The sequence below is a fragment of the Phasianus colchicus genome, chromosome 8 (genome assembly GCF_987193195.1).
Source record: "Phasianus colchicus chromosome 8, bPhaCol1.hap1.1, whole genome shotgun sequence".
NCBI classification, from domain to species: Eukaryota; Metazoa; Chordata; class Aves; order Galliformes; family Phasianidae; genus Phasianus; species Phasianus colchicus.
In genome coordinates this window covers 6,243,111-6,269,720 of record NC_143443.1, presented here as the reverse complement: position 1 = coordinate 6,269,720, position 26,610 = coordinate 6,243,111, and the positions used below count along the sequence as shown (strand labels likewise).

At 39.4% G+C, this 26,610-nt stretch overlaps 1 protein-coding gene across 2 annotated transcripts in view; it reads left to right on the top strand.

Moving 5' to 3' along the window:
• The window catches only part of BMPR1A (bone morphogenetic protein receptor type 1A), an 81,212-nt gene that overhangs the window by 13,934 nt on the left and 40,668 nt on the right, over nucleotides 1-26,610 (top strand). Inside the window, exon 2 of one of the 2 annotated variants that reach the window (XM_031602457.2) lies at nucleotides 23,577-23,703. The exons of the other annotated variant lie outside the window; for it this stretch is intronic. The gene's annotated coding sequence lies outside the window, so the exon portion shown is untranslated. The remainder of the gene's footprint in view (nucleotides 1-23,576; nucleotides 23,704-26,610) is intronic. 2 annotated transcript variants of the gene reach the window in all.

Sequence of the window (26,610 nt, the reverse complement as noted above, 5' to 3'; positions counted from 1 at the left end):
AGGTAGTCAAAAGAAGCTAGAGGTGACATAAGCCTAGCAAGTGGAATGTGGGTACTTTTGTTTCTGATATACAAAGCTGGCTTGTACCTATGAATGGAGGAAAGCATTTGAGATTTGAATACCGCGTATTTCAATGTGTTTTCCAAAGAACTGCTGCAGCATAAGACCCATTTTTTGACAGCACACATAATGGAAATAAATGCCATCGTAACAGCACGGTTGGTGTGAGAGAATATTCTAAAAATACAGCAGTGAAATGGGTGCAGTAGTGATACAGCCAAATGTTTATGTATTAATATATGTGCAGTAGCCATTCGTCCACTTACTTGAACTCATTATATTATTACAGAAAACTAATTCTGTATAAACCGCCTTTTGCAAGATAGCTTAATCTTGAAAATGCTTGGATTTCCTGCTCTTTTGCACTGAATTTTCCTTCCAGTGGGCAGCATAGATTATAATCTGGAGCATGTGCTTTTGGGAGGTGTATTAGGAAATATTTTATCCTCATGAAAACAGATTTCCCAAATGCCACTGAATTTTTAGATTTCGAGTGCAAGTTTCTAAAAGTTCTTTATTACTTTAGAGTAGTCCAGATCTGTCAGAAGATCTGTTTCTCTACTTGCAAGTGGTAACGCAGGTCTTAAGTTCAATTGGCTGTACTTGCTTCAGTTATAGCTCAGTAGGACTGCCTGTGCAAAGATGCATTAAGAATTGGTGTCTAAAGGGGCACTTAACTGTAAGTGCTAGAAAAATTCCCAGATGTAACTCTCTCATGAAATGAAGTATGTTCAAATGGATTATTAGATTAGGATGGCACCTGTCAGGCTTTGTGTTACGAATACACACAAGACTAGCCCAATGAAAGTACTCAAAACAGCAGTTACTTATTGTGCTACTATCTATTAAGTGTAATACATACATTTTTATTTGATTTGTGATCTGTGGCCTTCAGAAACGTTACGACTGTGAAGCCATAAAGTTTGTTACAAGCAGGTATGTTGCAAAAACAAAACAAAAACCGAACAAAGAATGGTGAGAAATCCTGATCAAACAGTAACCTGAAATGTTACTCATTTTAGAGCTGAATGTTTGGGCAAGAAGGCAGAACTCTCGTCCCTCATAATTGTTCTCCCTTTTTGGTATGTTTCTGAAAGTTTAGCATTGCTGAGATTCGCTTGATTGGTTTTATTTCTTTTTCCCTCCAGTTACTGGTAGTAATTTTTGCTTGCATGAAACTTGTGTTGAAGTGAAGAACCGAAGACACGTGTATGTTCTCATAAAGCTTTCACACTCATGTTTTCCAACTGCTGTTTTGGAAAACAGAGCTTTAGCAGATAATATCTTCAGTAAAATATGTATACATTGTTTTAGGCCAGTGGGTTTTACTCCTGTTGAAGACGTGAGGATTACCTCATGTTTTTACTGCTATCCTTATATACACTGCTTGTGTGCACTACCCCAGCAATAGGTCCTGGGGTTCAAAACACAACCTGTGGAAAAGAGAGAAGCTGACAGTTAAAGGTGGGGGGAGGGCACTACTACAGGGAAGACTGAGAATGGAACTGTTACATGGGCCTTCTGGAAAGGAATCAGTGCTAATGACTTTGTGCAAGCCATTTAAAATCTGTCATGTAATCACACAGTGGTGGTTTGAACTTCAATTTTAATGCGTAAACATACTTGCTTTTCCATTCCTGACCAACAATTTGAATAAATTTTATTCCACAGCAGTAAGAGTTATTTAATGTATTTTAAAAGAAGAATAACTGATGGTGCTTTGACTTTCAGGTATCAGATACCAAATTTTACATTAGAAATAAGTGATCCAGAAATAAATTTCCATAGATGAATAACAGATAATAGCCATAATATAGATTTCTTTGGGGAAAGAGTGAAGATTGAGTTGTGTAATCTGAAAAAAACCTGAAGATATCATATATGATGCATACAGCAAAACATTTAGCTTAGCTTTCTGTAAAGTAGGAGATGATGGGTTGCTATATGCACAGCTTTTGTAATGACTGTAAATACTGACCTAGACAAACATTTGTGTATAAAGTGCTCATATTCTGTGACCAAGGCATCTATGATTAGGTGTTTGTTCTGGGACAAAACAAAAAGATAGCCCTGCTTTTGCTTTGCCTAGAATGTAAGGGTCAAGGTTAGCTGTTGGTGTTAGTGATCCTTGGCATACTATAACCAGCATTAAGAAATGCCCATAGCTTGTGGGTGTTGGTTGGCTTTGTTTCATTTTTTGTAAATACATCAGAATATAGATAAAGGTGATACTTCCAAATATCCTGTTTACTCGAAGTTCTTTTCCAGATTTTAAGTCTTGTGGAAGACCCCATCATAGTGGCATCTGACCTTCTTCTCTGGATCCTGGGGCTTTATCATTAAACACTGCTCTAGTCCACCACCGCAGCATTAGAAGTTGTTTCCATTTTGTAGTTGGGAACCAGGAAGTGTGAGTTAAGGACCGCATATCTAAAGACCTTTCAGCTCTGAATTTCCATTACTGACTCGGTAAATATGTTTTAAAACCTAGGCCCCACACTCGAATTCCTGACAGCTTTTGTTGCTCGTTGCTCCTCTTTGTAGCACACGGATGTCCTTCAGACTTGCAGCCCTCCTAGGATTCCTTGGGGGCTTTTTTTCTGCATGGTTCTGATAGAGTTTGGTAACCTGTTCAGTAATTAAATTACTGCTGCTGGAAAAATGTTTTACAGCTTGATCTTCCCCTCTTGCATTGTGCTGTTGCTAGAATGATTGATAACTTATTTTCCTCAAGTCTTTGTCTCTTATCTGGTAGTATAATGGTATCTTACAGATGGCAGTATGTTCAGAATGGTAAAAATGCTGGCTATTTTGTTTACAGGAAAATACTCTGAATTGCAGCAGCCTTTCTTCATGCTACGGAAAACTGGGAGAAAGGAGGGCAGCCGTCTGTAAGATGAGCTTGTGCGTTGTTACCTTGAGGCAGAGCTTCGCTGCGTTATTTCTGTGCGTGTGTGCAGTGGGGACGCTCGGCAGTGCGGTTGTGTCACAGACCGTAGAAGCGAGGCTAACTGCCGAAGAACTGCTCCCTGTTTCCACTGACTCCTCGCTCCCCGCTGGTCAGAGCAGTGAAAGCGAGGCGCTCTCGGAGCGGGGCAGCGCGGAACAAACAGACCTTCATGGCTGCACTGAGAGCTAATTGTTCCCACCAGCACAACTGCTGCTGGCTTGCGAGCGCAGCCGCAATCACCGGGCATATCGGTTAGAAATGACAGATCCAAATGCGAGCTGGGCCGGATTCCTCCTCCATTTTGCTTCAGAAAAAGAAATATGGGAACAACAACAACAACAACAAAGTTTTCTTTCCTATTGGAGCACAGCGTACCCGAGTAGATGTGTTCCGCGCTAGCAGAGCCGAGATGCCATTTTAAGAGGTTAAATTACTTTCTAAATGCTGCTGCGAAGGAGGAGGGGAGGAAGGGATCAAGTTACCCGCTCGGCATTCCACAGCCCGGCCTGCAGACACGCTGGCGAGGCTGAGGCGCGCAGCTGCTCCGCCCCGCCCGGCGGCCCGCGCGTCCTGCGTCCCCGTGTGCGGAGCGCTGCGCTCCTCTGCCTTGCTGATGGCTTTGGTTTTTGTTTTGCTCTTGGTTCCAAGTAAGAGTGCTCTGAAAGTACAGCTCTCTGTAAATTCGAGGTAAATGTTGACCGTTGTCATAGGGAAGTAGCTTGATGTACTCTTTTTCACAGAATGGCCAGGGTTGGAAGGGACCTCAAGGATCATGAAGTTCCAACCCCCTGCCACACGCAGGGCCACCAACCTCCCGATTTCATACCAGCCCAGGCTGCCCAGGGCCCCATCCAACCTGGCCTTGAACACCTCCAGGGATGGACGGGGCATCCACAGCTTTTCTGAGCAGCCTGTTCCAGCACCTCACCGCTCTCTCTGTCAAGAATTTCCCCCTGACATCCAACCTAATTCTCCCCTCCCTCAACTTAAAATCATTTTCACTTGTCCTGCAGTATTTACCCTTTTAAAGAGTTGATTTCCCTCCTGTTTGTAGGCTCCCTTTACGTACTGAAAGGCTGCAATGAGGTCACCCTGCATCCTTCTTTTCTCCAGGCTGAACAAGCCCAGCTCCCTCAGCCTGTCTTCGTAGGGGAGGTGCTCCAGTCCCCTGATCATCTTTGTGGCCCTCCTCTGGACCCTCTCCAACAGCTCTCTGTCTTTCTTGTACTGGGAGCTCCAGACCTGGACACAGTGCTCAAGATGGGGCCTCACAAGAGCAGAGTAGGGAGGGACAATCGCCTCCCTGTCCCTGCTGGCCACCCCTCTTCTGATGGAGCCCAGGATACCGTTTGCCTTCCAAGCTGCTTTTCCCCTCATCCTGAATACAAAATAGCGCTTGGAAGCAGTGTGCTTTAATGATTATATGGTTTCCCTTGTAGCAGTGCTCAGCTGCCTCTTCGAAGGACAAGAGCTGCTTACTTAACGCACCCCTCTTAAAGATTTCACCATCTCAAAAGACAAAAAAGTGCAGGAGAAAATCACGGAGGTTTTTTTAATAACGTAGATGTATTTGCATCTAAAGTTTGGAGTCCACTTTGGAACACAGTGCTCTGTGTAGTATTTATTGCAGTTGTTATGGTTTAAAGATACCACAATGTCAGCTTTTATCTACTCTTCCTGTAGGGGCGTTAACGCATCTGTGCTCTTTTGAGGCTGCATATATACTTCCAGGTAAGAGTAACTCAGGAAGGAATATTAACGAGAAATTCAGGCTATGTTCAGTTGGGTTACTTTTTATGTGTGTGACAGAGAGAGTGAGAGAGAGATTTCCCCTCTCTCCATTTTTGTTCACAGAGCAAATCATTGTGTCATTTAGGTGCCCTTAACTTGGGACTTTTCTCCCCTCTACCTTCTGTGTGAGACCACAAAAAATGAGACAAATAAGGACCTGAGACTTGCTTCAGGAACTAAAAACAACTCTGTGGGTTATCTCATCAAGGACACAAGATCTTGTGTTTATTGCAGCTTGAATGATGAGCGCTGGGTATCAAGTGCTGTGAAATGTACAGAGTAAGTAAATCAGCTGCAAAAATACAACTGATTGGAGTTGTGTTATTTGTAAAAATAATAAGAAGCTGTTGGATCATGGAATTTTTCATCATGGCATGTAACCTCTTTGTAGCAAAAGAGGTAAAATGATCCTGATTGTGGTTAGCAATGCAGCTCTCATCCAAGGAATTCCTTTTATTTCCCTCCCTCCTCCCAGAAATAAAAGCAACAGTCTGCTGAAATTGGGAGTCCTATGTCAAAATTCCCCAGTTGTTTAAGTTAGCATGAAGCTCTCACTGAGAGTATCTTGTTCCAATGAAACTTCTTTCTTTCTCTTTATCCCCGAGTTCCCCCAGACCCAGGATTAAATTGATCTTTGTTTCACTGCAACAAATCTTTTGCCTTCCCTCTCTCCTACCAGAAGTAGCTCTGGTACAGGCTGCCGATCTTTTCGTCTTCTAAGCCCAAATACCTCAGAAATCCACTGTCTGCACACAGCTGTCCACTGTACACGCTTAAAATTGTGAATGTAAGTTTTCTTGGAAGGTTGAATTTACCCCTAAAGAGCAAAGTGAAAATGGATTTTGCATCTCTCTTTTTTTTTTTTCTTTTCAGTAAGACCCGATAAAAAATAAATGACGTGATCATATCTTTGGCCATACTCTTTCTATTTGCTCAGCTCACTGTAGCCTAATTCAAAATGTGTGGTGTTTGTCAAAAATATTTACTCCAGAAAAGTGGTATGCACTGGATGCAGCTGCTGCTGACTTAAAGGTAAATGATAGAAGTAAAAAGGGGGGAAAAAACACAAATGCAACCCCTTTTTTTCTCTTCCTTTGTAACAGGCTTTAGTACAGTTCAGATGGAAGGTTTCTTCATTTTCAATCCAAAATCTGTGTCGTAACTAGCAATGAGAAAATAACTATAAATTCACATATATTGTATATTATTTAATACTCGTGCCAGCGCAGCAGCTTCAAGTAGTTGAGTTTTGGTTGTGAACTGTATGTGCTGAGGCTAAGGGTAGGTTAATGGATGCTGAGCTCCACGTAAAACTGCAGCACCAACACCCGACTTCTGCCTCCCTTGAAAGAGCTGTTATAGCCAGGATGAACACTAGCAATGAACGTATCTGAATTATGTTGCTTCTGCCCACGCATGCTTACCTTGCAAAATGTTTGCATAGATCTTCATAAAAACACTTCCCTTAATGTGCCGTGGCAAGCAAGAAAATTATTTTGGCACTGAAATAACGCAATGTTTAAGCTAACAACTGAGCAGATAGATGTTTCTAGTGTTGCTTTCTCTCTGGAAATTTTCAGACATTCATTCATCTGTCTGTGCAATGAGATAATGGCCGGATAGGTGGTTCTGTGCCTTTCTCTTATGTTCCAGCTAGCAATTGTGGTAGCCCCAAAATCATCACATCACTTACTTGAGGAACCTCATTCTTTGTTTGTGTGGGATCAGCTGCTCTGATCCGCAGCTGAGGGAGAGAAAAGGAAGTTGTGAGACCAAGGCTAAACCTCCTGGCTTACGCTTCACCTGAACTAGAACAGAAATGGCAGGTAGCCACTGTGCAGGCTCAGTCTTCAAGGTGTAGGTCTCTAGTATGAGAGGCACTGATGTGGTGCAGTGATCTGATGGAGCAGAGCTGCTCAGCCAGCCAGAGGCTGAGGAGTGATGACCTACCTGCCTGTCGTCAGCTGTCTGAGGGGCCTTTTAGCAGGTCTTCCCTGAAGTGCATTTTCAAAGGGTGAAGAATTAGTGGTTACAAGTTACAGCAGAGTAACTTCTTACTGGATTTAAGAAAAAGAAAAAAAAATGCCACTAGAATGAGGCGCGTTGCTGAGAGAAGTTGCAGAAGTGCCATTTGTGGACATGTTGAAGTGCTGCTGGACCAAGTGCTGTGGAACTCAGCCTGACTTTGAATTGGGATTGTGTTGTGCAGAGGGCTGGACTGAGAAATTCTAAAGGTCTCTTCCTAGCTCCATGAGCTGTCTCTTCTAGGAAGCACGTCAGGTGTGTGGGGTTGCTGGCTGACATGAAGTGGATTCCTCTTCTTCCCCAGAGCTCTGACAGCTTGCATCTTGTCTGCTGTCTGACCCAGTCTACTAGCTTGCTTACCTGCTCACTTGGCTTTCTTTATCTTGACTAAGAGAATGGAGGACAGGAACAAGGATCACTTGAAGTTGTTCAGCAGCAGCCATTTGTGTTTACCTGGCTGCAGTGGTTGTTTGATTTGTATGTTGTGCCAAGGAAGGAAAATGAAATCTGGAACTTCAGTGTATAATTTGCAACTGTGCTATCATCTTCCTTTAGTTTCATAGCCAAAGGAAGGACTTGGCTAACAGAAGCCGCATTGAATGATCCTTTGTTTTGAGGGTCAGATTGGTGGGCTTTTCTGCTAGATATTTCTTAAATGGACAACCTCAGAAAATTTCATTTTTCATTTCACCTCTAAGAATCAGTTACTTACTGCAAAGATCTGTTTATTTCCGATGGCCTGAAGTGTAGCTTTCTGGAGGCTTAGGTTGCAGCATGAACAAGTATGTAGGCTTTTTTTTCCGTTCTTTCCTTTTTGTGGCAGTCTTATGTACCCCAATTGAAGCTTGTCTGTATGTAGAGAACTGAGGTAGGAGAGCTGCCAAATGGTTTAGTGCTACAGGCTATCTGAAAATCTCCATCTGAATATTTTGTCAGTGGGAGCTGCTGGGTAGATGCCTAGCATTTAACTTATTTTTCAGTCTGATCATTGAATTGTCTAAGTAGATTTGGACTCCTATTTTGCTTTAAATGTTAGCACTTGTGTTATGTAACAGAAGTACTTATTTACATAGCCCTCTGCTTCAACGGCTACTTCTGCTATTTTTTTTTTTTTAAATATCAGTGTTTATGACCTGGGAAAGCCAACATAATGCCATGGCTGTTAAATGTTTTTTGTTTCTAAGAGGGTATTTGAAACAATGGAAAGACTTCAAAAAATGCTTAAGTTCTGAAGTGTTTCTTCTGTCAGTGTTAGATTTGGCAGTGGTTCACAAACACAAGGAACTGTTTGCCAGGAAAGGAGTAACTCTTAACGTACTTGTTGTAAGACCCATGATTTTTCTTCAGATGATAAAAGCCTGCTGTAGGACTGAGAAGTAAACTGCTCCCTTTCTCCTTTAAGTGAACTAATTGTCCATTTCTTCTTTCCTTTTGGGAGGTAGGATTTGAAATAGCTATGTGTGGAACTGTTGGTCTGTGAGCAATTATTTTTAAAATGTAATAAATATATATGGCTGGAATTTTTTTTTCAGCAGAAGTTCAAGCACACTGGGTTTTTACAGGACGATGATAACGTTCCTGTTATAATGGCTCATTAACTTTGCCAGGTTTTGGATTGGCGTTCTGGCTATCTGCTAGATGCCACGAAGTTGGGAGAAAGCGTTGTTGTGCCTGAGGGTAGTAAGGCCCTGCAGGGGGGTCTGGATAGGCTGGATCCATGGGCTCAGGCCAACTGTATGAAGTTGAGCAGGACCAAGCGCTGGGTTCTGTGTTTTGGTCACAGCAATGGTGGGCATGGTGGTGGTGAGTTCGTGGTCGGTTTAGATGATCTGAGTGGTCTTTTTCAACCTTAATGGTTCTGTGATTCCAAGTTTTGCATTAGTAAATCATAGTGGGTTTTTCTCCACCTGGATTTTTTTGGCAGTGTTATCAGATGTGAACGTTATCGCTCAACTCCACAGAATCCTTTCTAGTTTAAATGTTTAAATTAAATTGTCAAGCCGTGTTGGAACTTGACGGAGGACCAGAAGCCTTAAGGCAGATTACTGAACTTGAGAAAATTCCCCGTATATTAAAATCTTGTCTCTTTTAAAAATGTTTTTGTCCGTTTTCCAGGTATAAACTGTGTACTGGCTTTATGTAAGGCCTCTTACCCTATTGTCCCGTGACTTACCTTTCAATTTTGACAGTATAAAATAGACATTTCTATATTCTGTATATTACATAGCCTGTATAAATGTATGCTGGTAGCCTAAAATGAACTATGTTGGCTTGCAAGTCGTGTTCTGCGTAATATGGTATACATAAGACCAAAAACAGAACATGTTATGCATTGGTAGTATTTCTGCAACTCTTGCAGCTTTTTTATAGCCTGGTGGTTTTATTTCTCCAAACATGATTAGAAGATGTAAACATATAGGATTTTTTTTTTGCTCTCCTGCAAAATTGTATTTGATGTTTTCTTTCTTGTTTTTAATTAAAACTTATGATAGCACCACCAAGAAATAGATCTGTGAACTGGTAAACTTTCTCAAATGTGGTTGTAGTTATATCAAAAAATAATTTGAGATGTTGGGCAAATACATTTATATTCTCCTTCTATGGAGACAATTGTTTGTTTTGCTTTGCTTGTTCTCTTGCATTAAGCTCAGACTTGAATAAGGAGTTCCTTTCCTTTTGAATTCCTTGAGATTTGAGATTCGCTTCTGCGTCTTTCAGTTTGTGGTTTTTTGTCAATGATAGAAAGTAAAATAATATAGAATTTTATAAGTAGAGATGGTCAAGCAGAGGATTAGATAATAGAATTACATAACACTCCTATCCCCCCTATTCTTTTTAATAGCCGTATTTGACAATTTTCTTAAGAAAAAATGTTTTTCAATTAGTTTTAGTAGCACATAAACTGAATAGCATCAGAGGAAGCTGTTTTACAGTGGACAAAATAAAGATAATAAAATAAATGTAATAAAGATAAGACCAGCTGGTCGCACAGTGTTTCTTACTGCAGAAGCCATGGTTTCAATAGTTCTTAGATCCTCCATTAAATATTTTAGTTTCGCTGTTGTTGACAGTGGCTTGGAAAGCCCTTTGCCTGCTGTTCAGTGTCAGCTGTGTGCACTGGTGATGCTGTATTATTAGTGTTAGATGCAATTATTTATCCTAAAAGCAAAACGTCGGAGAACTCTGAAACATTAGATGGGTTTTTCTTTTTTGCTCAGCATTGTATTATGACCTTCTACAAGTGAAAAGAAGCACTTGTAGCTCATCAAAATGCATCCAGCTTTAGTTGTAGAGGTAGAGCTTAAACTATTAATGCTTTTAATAGCCATGGCCAGATGAAAGAAAGAGCAGTTGACTAAAGAGGGAGTTAAATGGAGTAATTGTAGAAGTCTAAAATAATAAAATAACTACTTTTAAAACTTGTATTTTTCAATTTGTTTAAATACTCCAAGTGCTGAAAGACCTGTAGAAAAATAGTGTAGTAGTATTGTGCAGTAATGGAAAAGTTGTCATTATTTCATGCACAGTAGACATTTTGCCTGATTGGGTGTTGCTCAATGTGCAACATAGTGCACATAAGGCAGTGTGTCAGGGCTGAGGAGCTCTGGCACGAGCATTTCCTTTGCTGTACGTCTGGGTGGAGGTCTGGAGTTGTTTCATTGCTCTGGAGAGAAGCAGCAGTTAAAACAGCTGTTCTTTGTACACATCCTTTCGTTACCTCTTCCATTCTTCTCAGCAGTTTTCTTCCTATTCATCCCATTTAAAGTATAAATATTTTCAATCTGACAGTTGCTTGAAACACTATTCTGTATACGTTGCTGATGAACTGATGCAATGGTATTTTTTATGTCCTTTGAAGCCGAAAGAATTAAATCTTGTTCTTCCTCCTATTGGTATCTTACTTGTTGAATGAAACAGAAGGCTGTTGTTTCATGCTGCTAGTATTTGCTTATATTTACCTTACCCCTTTCTGTATTTTTAAGAGTCTCTTGATCAAGTTTTCAAACGTCCAGGCGTCTTTTTTTTTTTTCCTCTTTTCCTGCAGAGGTGGATAATAGGTCTCTGAAGCTCGTTTTCCATGTGTCAGTTCCAGGGTCAGGTTACCACAGTGCGATAAGAATTATGTATCCAAACCACTGCTATTTTTCAATATCTAAGAATATTCCTCTTGAGAATTTAAAAATGATTTTTGTTACTTTTAACAAGTAGGTAGGAACTATGGGCAGGTCTCGACTTATTAACAGAACAAGCACCATTTAACAAAACCACCACCACCTCCAAGAAACCCCACCTCCACAAACCAGTTTGCTGAACTGTGCATAAAAGAACTGATATTGGCTTTGTACAGATTGCAGTGTATTAGGTTCTGTCAACAAAGAGATAAACCTTACCGAGTGCTCATGTAGGCCAGGAAAGCCCAGAAGCTCTTCATTCCTTGCACAATAACCTGATGCCATCCTGTGCTTTTGAAAACCTTGGCAAGTGTTAACAGGGATGCTATGAGGACTTCGTTGCTTTGGGTCGTATACATCTGTGTCCTGTATTATCTTCTATCCATGTGTCCCCACACTCACTTCTCAGCTTTTAAGAAAGACCAAGACCCGTGTAGTCCAAATTACCTGGATATTGTGGTGGCTTTACACTCTAAAGGCCATTAATCAGATCACTTAAATACCATGTAACATTCCCATTCCTGAAGGTGTTCAAGGCCAGGTTAGATTGGGCCCTAGGCAACCTGATCCAGTACTTGAGCTAACAGCTGGCAATCCTGCCTGCAGCATAGGGTCTGCAACTTGGTGATCCTTGAGATCCCTTCCATCCCAAGCCATTCTATGATTCTGGTTTACTAGAGACAGGCATCCCATATATCAAAGAACTTGAGAATTTCTAAGTCTCACCTGACTTCCAAACACATAAACAGGTGAAGTATATTGCAGCATCTTCAGCTTTCCTGGGTTTCCTGTAACTTCAAGCCTGTTGTTGTTGTTGTTCTTATCCTAGATGCTCTTCCCCTCAGCCCCCTTCCCCCTCCTCTTTTTAAGGATAAGTTCAGTTATGACAATGCTTATGTTAAACCAATGGCAGGCATCTACTATAGCAACTGCCAGAATATGTGATGCATGCTTCTTTGATTAAGATTTAGTTGCGATACTTAGATCTTTCAAGTTCTATTTTCTTTTTAAATATAAAGAACTGAAGGGTTGTGGCTGAGTTGCTGTATGGTTTTGTTTAAATATACTCAAATATTTTTTTCTATTTTAGTTTAGAGAATATACTAATGTGGGAAAGAACTATTTAAACATTTGTTTCAGCTCACTTCAGTGACTGTTGTTCCTTCTCATGACTCTCTAGAGCCAACACAACCAAGTCAGATGCTCTAATCTTCCTCCTGTGCTTGGAATCCATTTCCTGACTTTCAGTTGTGTAAACCTGAATATAGCACTTGAAGGAAACACAGTGGCATATCTGGGTGCATACTCGATCTCTTTCAGAATCTTCTACTGTTAGTGGAGTGCCAAGGAAGTCACCCGTTTTTGAATCTGTCTTGAGCTGCTGGGGCCAGCAGTTAGGCTGCATAGTTCTGCGAGGCAGTGAGAGATTTGTATAAAGACAGCCTGCTGACTGTGTTAATTTTAACTATTTTCAAAGCTACTTTAAAGAAAGTAGGCGGTTATTCCAACCTTGCTAATGTTTTGTGGCTTATTAGGGAATAGGGAAATTACTTTCCTTATGTTCTTTTTTGTTTTAAAAATAGTGGAACATCAAACTTATTTCTTGTCTTTTTAAGATGCACCATGATTCAAATTCAGAAGACTTGAATCCACAGCCCCTACATTTTTCCCCCAACTGTTTATTCCCACAGTTGCTTTTGAGGCTTGAATAAGCAAAAGCAGTCACGACTATGTAAGTGTATCTCATCCTTTTGTAATCTTGTTTAATTGTATGGTAATCATGTTGGAGTTTTAATTGGTGTATACTTGTGTTAAAAGAGAACAGGCAAAATGTTAATTACCAGTTTTATATAACACTTGAAGGGGAACTGACTTTTTCTCATTTACGTTCGTGTTGCTCTTGTAGAACGTTTTTACTTTCTTCGTGTCAACAAAGAAGTAGTTATCTCAAATTTGGATTCTTTTCTGTTTTCCACGAATACTTAAAACTATCCACAACGTTAAAACTCCATCAGTGCTCCCAAGTATCTTGCATTCTTGTCACGCAGAGAATGCCGCAGTTCCAGGAAATCATCAGTGGACTGAAATTTGTTTCTGCGAGGAGTCAAGAAATTAATTGGCTTTCTGGCTCCTTGGGAATGATTTTACGCTGAAAAGGCTGCCTGAAAACTGACGCTTCAGTTGTGCTGTTAAATCTTTTTAAAGTACGAAACAATTCCAAGGAACTCTCCTTTTGCTGGGGTTTGTAAGTCATATGCAGGTTGGTCACTTAGTCGTAAACCTTGATGAGGCTGAATTTCTTCAGAGCCCAGGAGGTGTTTGTCTGGCATTGGGCCCTTTTCGTCCTTCATCTTTGAGTAGTGCTACGCATGATCCGTGTTCTGTATAACCTGCATTGCGTTAAACAAAACTAAAGCATGGAAGTGTTTGAAGTAGAATAATCTGATGACCTTAAATGGAAGTGGTTGTTGCCTTCCCCTGAATTTCACAACGTTGATTGCTATTTTACAGTTTCATAATTTGCTTAGGCAACTGCTCTGCAGAGTAGGATAATGTGAAAAAATATTTAGCTGCAGTTCTGCCCGGTGGTCACAGAGAAGGGAGAGTGAAAGTGGTCTGTGCAATTTTATAAAATAGATGTCGTGCATTTGAAGTGTTAATCAGCCGAGGTCTGTGTGGAGATTTAGCATAGCTTATAAAGAAGCTACCAATGTTAAATGTTTCAGTGGTTCTTTTATTTCTATTTTGTATTAATCGTGGTACTTGCTTGACAGTTTAATAGAATCCAGATGGTTCTCAGTGTAGAAAGGGGCAGAGGTTAGCTCTATATTTGAACTCCTCTTGCATTTTTCCTTGCTTAAAATAGGAATTTTATTCACTTCTTTGGATGGAATGTGGAATACCTAAGTTAAAGATGCATGAAAAGATGCTCTTTTTCTCTTAAATACCCGAGAAAATAATAATGAACAGTTACTTAATAGTTAATAATTTAAAGTATATCTCCACAATTTACTTCTTTAGCTTTTTTCTTAGAAGATTCAAGTTATGGAATGTAATAGTGTGTACATCTGAAATAGCTCTACTTTCATCTTTTCTCTAAGATTATTTAGGCTTTAAAAAAATATTATTAATTAGAAACAAATGGGACAATGCTGGAAGAGAAAAGATAGATGTTCCAGTGTTAGTCCTCGCTCCCTGTGCTATGGAACTTCATCTCATTGAATCCGAGAGGTCTTGCGCACAGACTTGCTTTGCTTGGTTAGTTTGGGCAGATGTATATTTATTATTCTCAAGTATGAGGAATTTTTCTTTAGGTAGTGTGAGGAGAAGGGAAGTGTACATTAATTTCTTGGCCAGTGCACTGTAAATGCATGTAACCATAGGGCGTCCAGTGTGCTTTTAGCTGTCTTCTGCAAGGAAGAACCCACTACAATCATGAGCAAATCAGTCCCTAACTGATAACTCTTTCAAGTGTATTTCCTGTTTGAATTAGGATGAGATTCAAATGTCAGCTGTTGGCTCAAGAGATGTCACATTAAAGAAACGATGTCAGGTATCTCATGCTTCTTGCAACAGGGCAAGTCTTCTAAAGCTAAGATGCACAAAATTGAAAACAAGCAAACTTACTAAACGATGCACCTGAACAGTGTATGTGTTTTCCTGATGGAGTGTTTCAGTGTTGATGGAAAAGCTTTCATATGTTTTTTATGTCATTGTGGACTTCGCTGTTAATACTACTGAGAACTATGTTGTCCTTTTATCCATTTATTAGAATGTGTCCATAGTTATATATGACTGCATCCTTGCAGGTGGCACGTTAACTCTGATAAAGGAAATCCAAGGAGTCGTGCTTCTTTAGATAAAGGGGTTTCTATCTCTCTTTCTATACCTCCCAAATAACTTATAGCTTGGAGTTCATTTTGATTTAAAGCATATATTAGCACGTGTGGTCATGTTTCAGGATCCGTGTCCACCCCAAGTATGCTTAATTGTTTGGCTAACGTTCCTTCCTTTGGCATCTTCATCCGTGAGCCTTGTGCTCTTCTCTGTGAAGTGATTTGTCTTCAGCGAGGGTGGTCTGAGAGCACCCTGTTCATCCAGAGCTTGTAGAACGATGGTTTAACATCCAGATTATTGCCTTTAAAAATGTGTTTGAAGGAAAGAGTCAATTCACAACAGTTTGTTTGAGTGGCTGAAGATGCATGCAGAATAGCTAGCCGGATGGCCTTCTAGATGAGTGCTTGTCTGCTTTAGGTGGTAGCAAACCTCTGGTACCTGTAGAGCTTTGTTTGGCAAAAACCTCTCCATGACTGAGGAAGCTGAGCATCAGTTAAACGCTGCTTGTGGTGCCTTAGTCCTCTCATGGAATCCATTTAACTTTTTTTCCAAGTTACTCTTTTCAGGATATAGCCAGTATTTTAGAGTTTGTTCACAGATGGGTGGTCTTGCCACATAAAATGAACCTGTTTCCAAGCAGTTAATTGTTCTCTCTAAGTGGCCTGTAACCAGTATTTACCAGAAGTTTATTTTTTTATTATAAAAAAGAAAAAAAAAAAAAGAACAAGACTATTTTCATTCAGGCCTTTGATGAGTGCTCCATCAGTCATGTGCATCTGGAGGAGAGAATCTGAGATGAATAGAAATTATTTACTGCTATTTCTGACCGTAAAAATCAGTAGGAAATACAAGTAGCCGTATTAGCTATTTAGATAATTATTCAGCATGTCTAAGAACTTTTTCTTAAGTTTTCCTGCCCTGTGTTTGTCTGTGCCCTTAAGGTCCAGTCTGTATGTAGTCATTTTTTTCACAAATCTGTCATTAGAAATCATAGGTCAAGTTGAACAGAGCCTTGATTTGGTGCCTGAAGAACTACAGGCAGCGCAGTGTTCCAGCACTCTGAGCTCATAGCTGTTAGACGTAGTTGAAGTGGCTGAGGATATTTGAGCAGTTTAGTCTGTACACGTGTTACCCATGTGCATTTCTTCCTACACAATACTTCCAGTGCATTCCTTCCTGCTGCAGTACTTCAATTTAACCTCTGCTGTGAGCTCTGCTTGAGCAGAAGTTGAGACCTTGGTGGCCTAAGCTAGTCCAGTTTAGACTTGCAAAGCAAGTTCCGTATCATCGTGCAAATGGTAAGGGGGGAACATCTTTTTATGGTCATATTTTCTGAGATTCTAATGAGTAAATGGTTATTCTAGTACTACCCACTTTGTTTTCATCACACTAATTTCCTTAATTCATTTTTTAAAAAATAATTTGGAAGAAATTTTCAGGGACCAAAGCTGCAAGGATAAATTCCTTCTGCAAACTTTGGAATCAAATATTTTTGGTTCCGTAGTTATAGTTTTTATTTGAGGTGATATGCATACTTATTTTAATGTTATCTTTTTTGAAAAAAAAGAACTCTTGTTTTTTCTGGTGATGAGACTAATTGCTATCTGAATAACAAATCAGTCTTACTGTATCTGAAAGAGTTACCTAAATGTATTGCCCTGTTCTTTAAAGAAATGAAGTTCTATTCGCTTACAGCAGATACAATCAAATGCAACCAAGATAATTTCATATACTTTTCTGAGTTATAAAGCACACCTTCACCTCCTTCTAGCACTAAAAGTTGGGGGGTTTTGTACCGTTGAATTATGAAAAAATGGTTAAGCTTTTACTTTCGTATTCCCTGCCAAAGACCTGTACTTGTGTCTATACTTGTGACTATGTTGAAAAATGTGTAATTTGCTCTGAAACTAATTTCTCCTATTTATTTCCTTGGAAACTACAACAGCTACGAAGAGCAAAACAACGCTATTTGATGGAGCAAATTCTCAGCTACAAAGTGGTATTTTTCAACAGTCACTATTAGCTATGCTTTTTTGGCAATGATGGGTTATTCTAGGCTACTTCAGAATTTATTTTGTCCGATTGCAACTCCTGAAATTAAGCATTTCCACAGTCTGTGTGGTAACTCCAAAGAGAGCAGTAGGTTGGACATAATATCTTTTATCCTTACCTTAAAGCTGATGTCTACAAAAGGCCTATATTTGGTTGTTTCCTTTAAAGGTTTTTGCTGAGAGGATGTTGGTTCTCTATCTGACTTATCACTGTTTCATATAAATGAGCTTATATTTTGGGGAATATAGGTGAATATACTGGGAACTACATGTATATCCTTATACAGAAACTTGTCAACCTGTGGAATCTCACATGCACAAATCCTTTGTAGCTTTTCTGGGCCTCCTCACCTCAGCATCTTTATTGTATGTAGTCAGTTTTTTTCCAAGCAGTATTGTGAAGTCGTAACTTGTCTGAAGGAAAACTCTGCACTACATTTTAATGAAATTCTGCTGTTGATTCAAGTATGACATGTCAATGATGTTTTACTGAAGATTCTGAAGATCTGTTTAAGATGCCAACAAGTGTCTAGATATTCTTATTTTCATACCTTAATGAAAAGAAGCAGTGTTTCATTTGGTTTTTTTACTTACAGCACATGTTGTCTTGGTTCCCCCCAGAAGTGTTAGTTTGCTGTCTAGAATGTTAGTGTGTAATCCATGTCACTTTCTGTTGGTAAAATTGAAATGCTTGACAGGCCTGCTCATGGTGGAGGCCTTCAACCATTCCTTGTTGCGTGACAGACTTCTGGTTTCCTTAAAGACTCTTCCATGTTTCCATGTGTTTGAGACTGTTCAGGTGATAGCTCTAACTTCATATTTGAGATTCAAGGACCTGAAAAAGCTATGGATGGTTTTCACATCCCAGGCTTCAGTTTTTGTGTTCGGCTTATTCAGAATGTAATTTTGATAATGTCTAAAGACCAAAGGAGTTTGAAGTTGTGATACTCTATCAGGAACATTTTGCTTTTTGTATATATAAATAGTACGATATATTTAAATGAAAGCATTCCTGAAAGTCATTCTCACGTTTGAGTTATTCTGTGAAAAGACAGACTGAAGAAATACTTGGCCTTCTGCAGGAATCTTAGTGGGAGGAGGAAGAGGGTCACCTGTCAAAACATGATCTAATGGTCCTGCGGCACTGGCGGGAGGTAGATTTCACTGGTGCTTTTGTCAGAGAGAAATTGAAGTCTGGGCAGCATTCCCAGGATCAGTGTTATGATAAGAATGTGCTCCTCTAGGACTGTGTTCCAAGTGATTGCTTACTGTTGCTTTCATCTGCACAAGGCAAACCACTGTCCAAGTGACAAGGCCCGGTGAGGCTCCGAAGTGCACTGGGAAAGTGGACTATGAAAGTTAACTGATGACTAAACAAAACAGAGCCTAGGCAGTTTGTGATATGTTTCTGAAGCTTAGGAAGAATGAGAAGCGTCATTTCACAGCTAGACTTATGTTTTCAGAGGTGTCAACCACAGCAGAAGACAGTGTTAGCTGTGGGGACAGTCTTCAGTATTCTCAGAGGAAGCTCAGACCGTGTGTGTACCTCCGCAGTTGAGGTAAAAGAGTTGTTTTTTTAGATCTCTTATGAACAGAAGCACTTCTCAGAACTGTTTTGGGTACTTGGAGAGCTGTGGGCTGTGATGAAAGTAGTTGTTGTACAGCACAATCTTTAACCCACTTGGTTTAGTAGAAAGCTTGGCAAATCAGATTCTGACTTGATGTCTTCATGCTGGATGAACTAGCCAACTTTGATGTGTCACCCGTGCTGTAAGCTGATGAGATTGCCTTTGGGAATGGCCTACTGAAGAACTGCTTTTATTTAACAACAAGCTGCTGTCAGATAGCTTTCAGCCCCAAAGTCTGGAGAATCAGCTGATTTTTCACTCTCTTGGCTCATTGGACCTGTCAGTGAAGAATATTTGAGACAACTGAAAGATACGCTTTACTGTGAGCATGGAGCCTGCTTGTAAAGCAGTTATAGATGATTAGCCCCATTAAGTCCTCAGGGTGACTCCAGATGGTGTAGGTATGCCAGAATGGACTAGTAAGAAAAGTGAAGATTTAAAACCTTTCTGCTGTAGGAATATTACATCTTCCGGGACGAAGTAAGAGCCTAGTGGAATTTTCTGTTCTTTTTGCCAAGGCAGACTTCTGTTACGTATCTAAGTCAGTATCACAGGAGGTTTATGTCTGTATTCTCATCATGACCCCAGTAAAAAACTCATTGTGTGACAAGGAATTCTGAAGGGTACGGTGCCTTATGATAGATGTACCAGTACTTTTGTCACTGCATAAAACTCAGTCACTCTTTCTTTCTGTCTCATACTGCACAGTCCAGCCTCACTCAGGAACTTAATTAAATTTTAAAATTAGTTTTCATGGGGGTATATTTTTATTGAAGTGGGAGATTGATCAAAAACTGTCTTGCCTCAAGGATTGGATAAAGGTGCTTGAACCGTTTTTCAGGCTCTTTTAATATCGTGCTACCTGATATTCAGGCTGCAGAGCACTAAGTTTGTTCACCCCTAGCATCACTTCGTTTTGTGTATTGGTCCCATATGTTTTGAAAGGGCTATTTGTTTACTAGGATGCTCATAGATACCTTTATTGTTCCACAGACAACACCACCAATCCTCAGATGTGCTGCAGGCCATATTTGTTCTTTTCCAGCTTAGTGTGGCTTTTCTCACATGTACATTTGTTGAAAAGGATTTCCTTAAGAAATTCGTATCCTTGAACGTGAACTTTGAAATAGTACTTGAAAATTTGGTATGGCAGCTTTTTAAAATTCGACTCTAATTTTACAGCTATATTGGACTTGTCATAGCAGTATAATCATGGTTTTGATCAGTTTATAGCTTACAGCAGCTCTGGCTACATTTTCCAGTGGCAGTCGTAAGACTGAAGTATCTTCCAGGGTACTCTCACAGCCTGGACTTGCAGTGTATTTTCTGTGTTCACAAATTTCTAATAAAAACTTTTTTTTTTTGCCTGTGGTTTGCCCTAAAATGGGTAATTCTGCTTCTGAGACTCTCCTGTCTGTTGTTTAAAGAGAACTGTCAGCTGGCTATGGGCACTCAGGCACTGCTTACAGACATGTTGCTGGCACCACCTGCTTTCCCCATTCTCCCCTTTGCTCACGCTCCCATAAAGTTTATTGCCTCCTTTTTGTGTTTTGTTGATTTTTTTTTTTTTTTTTTTTTTGGTCTGATATCACCAAGCCCATGCTTAGAATTTGTAGGAACTTTAAAAACAAGATTCTGTTTCAAAAATTGGGACGGAGGTATGGCCAGCTGAATGGTTAACCCAGCAGAAGTGAAGCAATGATGGAGGCTGGATTAGTTGAAAATGGGGAAGATCTAGCTGGAAACTGGAATTAATTGAGGGATGTTTAATCCATAATCTGTACCTATGAGTCCTTCTGTGATCAGTACATAATTGCAGTTGAATTACTGTGACTGTTAATATTTCAATTAAGATTTTTCTATATTTATGTTCCTTAACTAAACATGAATTTGCGTGTAAAATGCACACATGACTTTAAGAAGTTTGATAACAAAAATTTCTGTGCGAGTATTTGCCACCTTCAACCTTCTTTTCCTAAGTTCAGTGCTAAGTCAGATTTTGTTAAAAGTTAGAGCCTTCCTTAGCATGCTGTCTTCTGGCAGTTGTAAGCTTCCTCTGTCCTGACCATTCCTCTTTGTTTCTGGGCTAAAAGCTGTAGTGTTTATTCAGCTATAGATTTGTCAACTACTGGATGTTAGCAGCCACATATCAAAGCCCTTCATCTACTTAGTGATTGTTTGTTCTACTCTAAAATTTCTAACCTATATTAAATGTTCCTTTTTTAATTGTCCTTGAAATAAAGGGTAATTCTCATTTTTCCCCAACTACAAGAAGATGCTTCGGAGAGCAGTAGGTCATTTAAGATTTAAAATAAAAATTACATATCAAAGCTGAAAACTGACAAGGTAGTGTCTGAGTTTCAGCTGGAATGGAATTGTTTTCTTTAGAGCATCTGCTATGATGCTATGATTTGTTTCTAGGAGAAGAACAATGTTGATAACACACTGATGTTGCTGCATTGTGCAGGGCCTTTCACTATCAGCAAAGGTCCCAAGGAACTAGGAGGCAACAGAGTTTGTCTTCCTATCTGCGGGCCTGTCTCTGGGCTGTGGAGAAGCTGTCCTAGGAGTTCCATCAATTCAAAGATGCTGTGTCTTGCTCCCCACCTGTACAAACCAATCTCAGCTATTAGAAGTAAGCGCTCCTCTGCTCAAGAGGATATAGTGAGTACACACCATGTACCATCCTGTGGTTTTCCCTTTGTGACCATGGGGAGGATGGAAAACCCACCTCAGCCCTCAGGCACGGGTAGGTGAGTTGTGGTGCAGAACTCAATAGGGGGTCCTTCCAGGCTGGGTATTCTAACTGTTCCCTGTGACCTGCTGGTGATTGCAAACTTACACTTCTCTAGGTTAGCAAGTATATTATAATTAGTATATTAATGTAATTCTGATAGCTTCTTTTTTAGATTGAGTGGTGACATCCTGAGTTAATAGTGTGTAAAGAATTCAAATTTAATCCTCTTATAAAAATTTCCAGATCAATCTGGATTTATATTTAACTATATACCTGTGTGCTTCTGAAGCTGTTAGTGCTTCTTGTAGTCACTGCAGTAGATAAAGTTCTAATGAAGTGAAGATGCATTGTGAATAACTTATTCAAAAGTTTGATTTGTTACTGATGACGTTTTTCTGCAAAATGCCACTGAGAATGACATAAAATATTTTGAAAAACTACTGTTAGCAATTGAGCATTCTGGATAACAATAACATAAGTCACTGCTTTTTATTAAGTAAAGTACATTCTGACATAGCATCTCATGCTGATGAAGAAATTGTATAAAAGTAACAGAATGAGGTCACGCATAAATTAATCATTAACTTCACTCATCTCTGACATTTTTGTAGCCCTCTAGAAAAAAAGGAGGCAATGAATTTGATGTTGACACAAAAATTTAATAAGTTTTGAAAGAGGCGGTGCCCATGTTACCCGGTGGTAAGGCTGATGTGAAAGAATCAGATCTGTCCAGAGCAGAGAACCTAATAGGCACACTGTAGAGGTTGCGAGGGTTTTACTTAAATACGTTGATTAAAGAGAGGGAGAGAGATGGATTTATTTTGCAGGTTCTTTATAAGCTTACTTTTAAAAAAGCAAAACCAAACTCCACAAAGCATCTTTGCATGGCAAGAATGTTTTTTCTATTCTGCCATGGAAGAAATAGCTGTCAAGTGTCGGCCTGTCTGCTCAGTGGAGACAGTTGTCTTGAAGAACTGCTGCTATCCGATACTCAGGATGGTTTCAGATTGCCATTTTGCACAGATTTATTATTTATTACCAGGACTATTAAACCTCACTGTGTTAGGAGCAATACTTATAAATGGACGTGGAGACAGAAGTATTTTGACCTTGTGATTATAAATGTTCTTATGGAGCTTAGAAAGGAAACAGGAAGTGGACACAGACTTTTCCTCTGCTAGAAATCATGTGGGTGCATGCTTCATCCGTCCCTGTTCCTAATGCTGTTGGCCTTCACATTCAGAAATAAGGCATTAAATTACTAGATTGTAAGATTGGTTGTATATTTTTAACCATACGTCTGTGTCAGTGATGTTTGAGCTTCTGTTTTACTGTCAAGGTCATGTTTGCTGTCTTGAGACTGGAAGTTCTTAGTGATAAAATTCTTGTGTGATGTTTCTAAAAGCTTCAGACAGAAAAGAAACATTCACAAATTGTGATGTGCTAAAATGGGAAGAGCTGGCAATATGTGCCACATGCTCAAGTTGGAATCTAAATAGAAAAGCTGATAAGCCCAAAATTCATGTTATGTTCGAAAACCAAGGGCATTGACACAAGTCAGGCTTGCTCTCAACTGTTAGAATGCTGTGTGAGATCCTGCCCCTTGCTTTTCTCTGATGTTTGGATGTAGGCTGTTTCACAAACATGAACAAAAAATCAAACTCACTATTTTATTTCCAAACTTCTGGCTTGCTTTTTCTTCTCAGGAGCAATCATGCTCGTGTGTAACTTCAATAAACCTAGTGATGATTTCTCAGAATACTGGAGTTCCTTGTGTGATGGAACCAGTGCGGTGATACGAGTCTATTTTTGTTGTGAATCTGCAGTCCTGAAGATTCTTGAGTGGTTTGTAAAGATTGATTGGAGCATTGTTTCTTTTTTTTTTTTCCGTCCATCTGTCCCCTAATCTGTTTTAGAAATAAAATTGGAGAAACTGAGTGGTTTGTAAACCTGATTGCTGAAGGGCAGGTGAATCCAGGAGTTACTAGATGGTAATTGGCAGAGATGAGAAAGGCACATAGGAAACCTATTTAGAGGGACTTTTAGCATCCCTCCTCCCCAGGAGTTCCCATCATCTTCAACAAACCTGTATGTCACCTAAATTGAATTGAAAATGCTTTTCAGTACAAATATTATGTAACTATACAACTGCTAGCAATGTAAGAGTCTAAAAAGTTGTTTTTTTCCTAGGAGTAGTTCATAATAGCAGATGGCTTTCATTATTTCGGATATCAGGATCTTCAATATGCAGTTTGCATTATGTACTATTAGCTGTCAATGCAATTTCTTTGGATAACTCGTAAGTCAAATTTTTTTATTTTGCAGATTAATAGAAATATGCGTTTCCATAATACCACCTTTGAACTAATGAAGTGGAAATACAGATGAAAACAGTCTGGAGGAAGCTTGAAGTACAATATAGTTTCATTCAGTTTCTTAATTCTGAAGTAAGGTAAATATATCAAAAATATTTTTCATGTTTCCAGAGTAAATATGCATATGATAAGCAGCCACCTTTAAAAAATTTTAAAGCTGCTGCTTTTTTTCCTTAATACTGATGACGGTGTTTTTAACATTATGCTGAAACTGCTGTTTGGTCTTCTTTCTGTTCTGTGTTTCACTTAAGAGAAGACGACAAATGAGTATCAAATACAGATATCTATTTTATTGAGAGAGATTGGAGAAAAGGTACTACTATACAAATTCTGTTTGCTGTAACCTGCCGGGTTATAGTCAGGTCACAGTTATAATTAATCTTTTAGTGGAAGTAAATGACTAGTTTTGCTGCTAAGTGATAGATGCCTGTTGGCCATCTTGTCCTCTGGCATAGTGCTTGATGGCTACAGAGTTTTATTACGCTGTTTTTTCTATTGTTACTGCTATTAGTAATGATTTTTCATACTAAATTCCACTGCCTTAATATTTTGAAGTCATTCCTGTGATTGATTATGAACTCTGTGCATGGGGTTTTGTTGTGTTGTTCCAAGTTTGCTGTTTTGCAGTGTCTGAAGCATTTTTTCCTTTACGTAATTAAGACACTAATTACAATCATCCTGTTATGTTGGATTTTGACACGTTTCAGAATTCTCTTCTGCAACATTAATTCAGTTGGTACTGGCCCTTCTGTCTTCTCATTGTCGTTGCTGAGGCAATGCCCACATACAGCGTTCAAGATCTGTGACTGTTGGCCCTTCCTCTCACTTTTTCCCATTTGGGTGCGAACGTTGTCTCATAAGAGATGGAACAGCTTCAGAGACTTGCACTGTCAGGCTTCTCCAGTCATTATCTGTTCTTTTTCAAAGGAAGTTTGTTTCTTGGATTACGTTAGTTCTGTAGCTTATGGCCCCTATTACAAATTCACCTTAAATCTCTTTTCGAGAAAATAGAAACTTCAAGTACAGCAGCTCTATGTCTCTTTCACATCCAAGGATCAGCCAGGGGAGGTTGAAAGGAGTTTTTGTGTTTGACTGATACATCCTATTTAAAGAAACATACGGTTTTAGAGAAAATGCTGCAAGGAAAAGATCAACATAGAATTTGACTAACCTGTTTTTTTTTCTTCTGCTGACTTGTTATTTGAAAACAGTAACTTTCGGCACACCATAAACAAATTGACAAAGCTCTAAAGCTTGAACTCATGCTGGAGAGTGCAAAATCTGTAGTCAAATCTACAGTACTTCAGGTGAGGAAGATCCTAATCTGGTATACATGGGACACATCTTGATTTATGTTAGCTTTAATAATCCTATTTTACTCAAGTTTCTATGCCTGACAGTACAAGAAGATAGGCAAGCTTTTAGTCTTTTTTGCATTTAACCACATGTTCCACAGATTGGAGAAAGGGTAATTCAAAGACCAACTCTACTGTGTTTCTTGCAGCCAAAGTAACATTAGATATAGCACATTTATGCACTACTAAAAAGTTAAAGGGCAGTGCTGAAAATAAGAGGCTTTGCATTGACACAAAGCTAAAAACAAATTTATTCCCATTTTTTCCCAGTGGAGAGGAGCAGATCATATCTCATCCAATGACACAGACAACTGAACAATACGTAACAGGCTAGATATAAGGAAAAAATCTTATACAGTGAGAGTGGTGAGGCACGAAAACAGGTTGCCTAGTGCTATGCTTGATGTCTCATCCCTGGAGACTTTCAGGGTGAGGCTGGATCAGGCCCTGGGCAACCTGATCTAGCTCTGATGTCCCTCATTGCAGGGCAGTTGGACTAGATGGCCCTCAGAGGTTCCTTCCAGCTCTGTGATTCTATAATTTTTTTTTTTTAAATTGTTATAGAGTTCTCTCATGATGTGTCACTGTCTTAAAAGATATCTCTTTTGTCTACCAGAAATAAGTTTCTCTTCTTGGCCACAATTACAAAGAAATATCAGAACAGAGATTGTGGAGAACTTTTTCATGCTAATAGGAGACTGTATACGTTAGGGGCTGTCTGTAGCATTGAAGAGCTTCATTAAACAGGACAGTCTGCTCTGGACATCAGAACCACAACAGCCAATGAGAAGAATGATAAATGTGTGGAATTGAAAGGATAATATGTGTTTGGGTAATTATTGGGGTTTTATAGGAGTAGAGAATCGTGAAGGGTGGGGAATCCGTCATCATAGAATAGTTCTTTCATCCTACTGCCCACTGTTCTCAATGATCCCATTCCTAATGCATGTAGAGCTGATGCAGTAGCTGATTGAGAGGTAAAGGGAAAACTTTCATAAAAATCTCTCTCCTTTCCTCAAGTCTCTTCCATGAAAAGTTAGTTTTTTGGAGACTGCATATGTAGATTGGTTGAAGTAAGAAATGAAATACCACCTGTATTTTCTTCTTAAGTGTCTTAAGATACTGTCCTTATTTGAAATAAACTGGAAAATGGGCAGATGCCCTTCTGTTGCACAGTGGGAAAAAGAAAGGGACTTTTTTTTGCCAATATTTGTTTATTTTTCTTCTCTGATGAGGCTGGGCAAAAGCTGTCATGTGGCAGAGCATAAGTAGATGCACCTGGACTGAAAACTCCAGATGAAATACTCTTTTAAAAATAGAATAGTGGAGGAAAAAAATAATACCACAAAGCCATAAAAACTCCACAAGTTACTTCCCGTCCCCCTTCTGCCCCTTGTGCACTGCATTTTTCAATAGTTAGATTATTAGCAGTAGATGGAGAGGGGAAGTTGTTTTATGCTTTTCTTGTAGGTGAACAGATGATCTGACAAAAAGTAAAAAAGTACCACTATTCCACCAGAAAATTTCACTATCATGACACAGTTTGTCCAGTTTTTACTAAAGATTACAGACTTGAAAGTCAGCAAGCATGAAAATAAAAGAGGGAGCATGTTTGAACCAAATAAATCC